This window comes from Chiloscyllium plagiosum, chromosome 2 (assembly GCF_004010195.1).
Source record: "Chiloscyllium plagiosum isolate BGI_BamShark_2017 chromosome 2, ASM401019v2, whole genome shotgun sequence".
NCBI lineage: Eukaryota > Metazoa > Chordata > Chondrichthyes > Orectolobiformes > Hemiscylliidae > Chiloscyllium > Chiloscyllium plagiosum.
In genome coordinates this window covers 39,880,768-39,885,925 of record NC_057711.1, presented here as the reverse complement: position 1 = coordinate 39,885,925, position 5,158 = coordinate 39,880,768, and the positions used below count along the sequence as shown (strand labels likewise).

Sequence of the window (5,158 nt, the reverse complement as noted above, 5' to 3'; positions counted from 1 at the left end):
TGGCACTCATCCACAGATTCAATCAATAAGCACATCGACCTGGACCCAATATACCGGCCACTACAACGGACAGCTGGAACTGACAACAGGAAGCGGCAGATACAAATCACTATAAATGCCGGAGGAAAGATCACAGAAGCGCTTCACAGGAGGCTCCCAAGCCCTGAGGATGTCACCTAGACAGAGGAAGAAATGTCTGCAACACAAATTCCCAGCTCGGCGAACAGAACCACAACAACGAGCACCCGAGCTACAAATCTTCTCCCAAACTCTATCCAAGACTGTCACCGCATCTTGGTTTCCTGAACTTAGGTTTTCCCTCTCTATAGTGCTAATACCACCATTACCGACCAGAATAACCTCTCCAATTGTTCCTAGCTTCCTGTCAATCCTACTTTGTTCAAGATTCAGGTCCTGTGGGAGGTTATAAATGTAGTTTCTGCAGGTGGGGGTGTGGGGTGTTGCAGGGGTGGGGCATTATACAAACAGTCGCAGAATTCTTGTAGCATGTAGCATACTTAAGGCTAAGACTTTAATGGATATAGAGTGTCTTTCAAAGAAAATAGTTTTAAGCTAGGAAATAACTATGAAGGGTTTTAGCTGACCACAAAAGAAGCAGCAGGGGCATTTCACAATAAAGCTTATAGTATGATAAGAGAAACTGGATAAAAGAACAAGCTGTAACAAACAAGGAACAAAGAATGCAGACATACAAGGACAGCAGGATGGCCAGATAAGAAAATAACTAGAGAAAAAAAAAACGGTGAGGTAACCGGCTTATGATAGGATGAGATTAGACCAATGAGAAAAGGGAGGCATGATTCAGCAACTTGCAAACTGAACAAAGAAAGTTTACATGCTTTGTTACGTGCGCATTTTTGCTTGATTGCAGAGGCGTCCGGAACTTGCAAGGCCGTAATAAATTGTTCTTGTTTCCAAGGCTTTGTCTCAGGCTGATTTGTGAGTGAGTTCTGTTTCTCACAATTGGGGGCCTCGTTCCAGGATCCAAAACTCCTACTGCTCGACACTCTTGGGACGACGGAGAAGGTGCACTTCGCCGATTTCGGCGATCTCCAACTCCCTTGTTTGCCATTCGCGGTTTGTGCGAGTACGATCCGGACTGGGAGACCCTGGAAACAAGGCGGGCAGACGCGGCGGGTTCGGTCGGGCAACTCTTGTGCACAAGACCTGGGTAGGGAAAGGTCTTAAAGGATATATCCGGGCGACTGGGGGCAGTGGTATTTGCTACAGGAATTGCCGCGGGCGGGGCGCACTGAAACAACCAGGTAACTCTGTGCATAGATCAAGGTAAGAAAAGAGACCTTTAAGTATTGCCTTGGTGGTTGGGATGTACGGAAAGTACGGGGAATTGGCGATATATAAAATAAAGCATATGTCAATGGAAAATAGCCCGTGTCAGAAGGGCTAGTAGCTGAAAGGCTACTGAGGGTGCACTTCGTAACTAACTTATGGCCAGACGTCCAGAAAAATATTCAAAAGCTAGAGGAGTTGTTGCGGGAAGTTCAAAGTGTCTGTGAGATACGGTGTTTGTGTGTCTGTGTGTGTGTGAGAGAGAGAGAGAAAGAGCTGTACAGCTAGTAGAAAGTTTAACCCTTTGTGATTCGGTTTGAATGCACATTTGTTTGTTGGTGATTGAATGTTTGTGCTTTGTTCCCTGGAGCCTGAGATCCGGGACTGTTTTTTATGACCAGACGTCCAGATGAATATTCAAAAGCTAGAGGAGTCGTTGCGGAAAGCTCAAAGTGTCTGTGAGACACGGTGTCTATGTGTGTGTGAGAGAGAGAAAGAGCTGTACAGCAACTAGAAAGTTTAACCCGGTGTGATTTGGTTTGAATGCACATTTGTTTGTTGGTGATTGAATGTTTCTGCTTTGTTCCCTGGAGCTTGAGATCCGGGACTGTTTTGAATCTGATTTCTACTATGGAAATTTTAACATGATTTCTCTTAACGTTAAGGATTTTACAGATAATGAAATAAAGTGTTAACTCCTGTTCTTTTTACAGGTCATGACTGCCTTACTATCAGTTTCTAACTAATCTCTTTTATCCTTACATAAAAGTGATTTATGGAGAACAGTTGAAGTCTCAAAAAGCATATAATTGGTCAGATTAATCGGACGAATAAGGTGTCTAGTCAGGACCCTGAAGGGGGTGTGGAAGAAGGTGACACTGGACCTTGTTGAGATTAATTAAATTAGCAAAAATGGGAGGCACGGGGAGTTGCCTGGGTAACGATCGATCTGTAAATAACGTTAAAGGGGAATATATTCCGTCCGACAGTCCTTTGGGGAAAACGTTGGGAAATTGGGTACACAACTCCCGGACGCGAGGGAAAGATAAGGCTATAATGATAAACTATTGTTATTTTGTCTGGATTCGAGAAAGCATTAAGGAGTCTGGGTTTTTTTTGGCCCAAATATGGGTCCGATGAAGATTGGCTGTGCCAAGATCTAAATATATACGTCAATCGGAAAGAAACATATAGTCAAGAAGAATCAGAATATGCGGCTTGCTGGATAGAGGGTGTGGGAGTAAAATTATGTCCCATGAATACGGAGGAATCAGGGAAAGAACAGAAAAAGAATGAACAAGGAAAGCCACAGTGGGATCCCTTAACGTGTTTGCCGCCTTCATATACTACTCCCCGGAACGAGCCTACAACTCCCGAAGTAGAACCGAGTCCAGACACAAAAAGGGGAACGGACTCTGAACTAAAAAATGCAGAACCTAGGGGGCTCAGAATCACTCGAGCCACCATACGTAAAGGAGGGGCAGACTTAATGGAAAATATAAAATTATGTCCCTTACGAGAGGTTCCGATTGGGGAAGGTACAATCAGATATGTAAATGCTCCCTTAATTAGCAGTGAAGTTAGGGTCTTTAAAAAGGAAATGAAAAGTTTAATAGAGGATCCGTTTGGACTAGCCGAACAATTAGATCAATTCCTAGGGCCTAATTTATATACCTGGGGAGAACTGATGGCAATTTTAGGAACATTATTTTCAGGGGAAGAACGAGGTATGATTAGGAGAGCAGCTTTACAGGAATGGGAAAAGAAGCACCCAGTTGGGGCAGAAGGGGTCCCAGCAGAACAGAAATTCCCAAATGTTGATCCTCATTTGGGAAAATAATGACAGAGAAGGTAGGGAGTCAATGCGGGATCTACGAGAAATGGGAATATTAGGAATTAAAGAGGCGGCACCTAGATCACAAAACTTTGTTAAGGCTTTCGAAGTACGACAAGAGAAGGATGAAACCCCTTCTATATTTCTTCAAGGCTCAAGGAGGGCACAAGGAAATATTCTGGAATGGATCCCGATGATCCGGTAGCTCAGGGATTCTTAAAAGTCCAGTTTGTGACTAAATCATGGCCGGACATACAAAAAAAATTACAGAAATTAGATGGATGGAGTGAAAGACAGATGGAAGAACTGTTATGTGAGGCACAGAAAGTGTAAGGGAAGACGAGAAGCAGAAACAGAAAGCCAAAATGATGGTGGCGGCAGTAGAAGAAATAACAAAAAGGAGACTGGGATCATGGGATAACAGGAAGAATAGGGGAGGACACGAAAGACAAAGGTCGGACACCCGGGGAAGGAGGCAACAGGCAGGCTATTACTATTGTGGAAAAGTGGGGCATTTTAAACGGAAATGTCCGGGATTAGCATGAGAAAGGGAAACTGTTTCCCTAATGACCTTAGATGAAGATTAGGGGAGTCAGGGGTTCCTTCCTCCTGAGACCCATCGGGAACCCTTGATAAATCTAAAGGTGGGACCTGAAGGGGAGGAGGCAGTATTTTTGGTGGACATGGGAGCGGCATGATCATCCCTAAGTTTTCGACCTACTGGTGTTAAATTGACTAACAAGAATCTCAGGGTTTCCGGAGTAAAAGGTGAAGAATTCTTGGTGCCTATTTTTGAGCCAACCCTAATTGGAGGAAATGATGAGGAAGTGACAGGACAATTACCAACTGTAGAGCTCAGTGATAAGTTCTTAAAAAAATTATATTGTGGTGCTCGGTTCTTCTTTGTCTGTCCTTAGGAAGAAGGGTCTGTTGACCCAGACACCGCCACTTGAGTTCGCAGTACATCGGATACGACTGGGTGATTGGGTGCTGATAAAGACCTGGAAAGATACCAAGCTGGGAGGGACCGTTCCTAACCCTCCTGACTACTGAATCAGCCGTCCGAACTGCTTGAAAAGGGTGAAGTCATCACACTTATGTTGAGGGCCCCGTGGACATTCCTTCCCCTTCGGCAGAGTGGCAAGCTCATCCTGCAGACAACCCTATGAAAGTCAAGCTGAGCAAAAAGAATGGACTGAGATAAGAGACTATTAAGTATTGGTTAAAAAAACTGTATCCCAAAACAATTGTAAGTGTTGCATGGATTCACTCCTCCCTGGCATACAAAGGGTTAGGGAATAGACAGATAGGGTTGTGAGCTGAAATGAGTGGTCAGCTTTATATTGTCACGATAATATTGGTGCTAGCTGCCAAGGGGGATGGGAAAAATCATTTTACCGCTTTATGTCAGAATTATGCTAAACTAAAGGGGCATACCGACTGTTGGGTATGTACTGAGATCCCACACCATGGGGAATCCGGAATTCCTCTCACTTACCAAAAGAGAAGTGTACGATGTATAACAATTTGACTCTGGCTCAAACAATACAAAATGGAGATCTGACAGGGGTAATTATAACTTTGCGGGATGGTTCCCTCGACCAGCCCCGAAAACTCTGGGTGCTATCGATGGCCTTAGAGTTTCCCCCTGAAAGGAGCAGTAAATACCACTTGTTTCTGTAATCAGAATGATACCGCACCCTTCCGATTAGGAAAATCATCTTGTGTCTACACCAGCCAAGCCACTGCCACGACCATTAAACGGAACATATTGGGTATGCGGCCTGAAGGCCTATCCATTTATTCCCAGGGAAAAATATATTCACGTGACCGAATGTATAGGAATGCATGCATGTTATGATGTTGATCAAACACTGCCTCAAAGCCAGAAAGGCTGGAGTGGCTGCTGCTACCTCGCCTATATAATTCCCCACTTGAGGCTGTTAAAGAGAGCCCCAAAAATACCTCGGAATAAACAGGGAGGAAGGCGAGTAACCCGGAAAGTAACCGAAG

The 5,158-nt window shown here is 44.3% G+C and overlaps 1 protein-coding gene across 5 annotated transcripts in view; it reads left to right on the top strand.

Annotated features, from left to right (window-relative positions):
• Positions 1 to 5,158, top strand: part of LOC122559054 (xanthine dehydrogenase-like) — a 360,223-nt gene that overhangs the window by 49,759 nt on the left and 305,306 nt on the right. Inside the window, exon 2 of one of the 5 annotated variants that reach the window (XM_043708304.1) lies at positions 4,063 to 4,394. The exons of 3 other annotated variants lie outside the window; for them this stretch is intronic. The gene's annotated coding sequence lies outside the window, so the exon portion shown is untranslated. Of the gene's footprint in view, positions 1 to 940; positions 1,309 to 4,062; positions 4,395 to 5,158 lie in introns of those variants that run through there. One more of the 5 variants, XM_043708308.1, reaches the window with a different exon arrangement.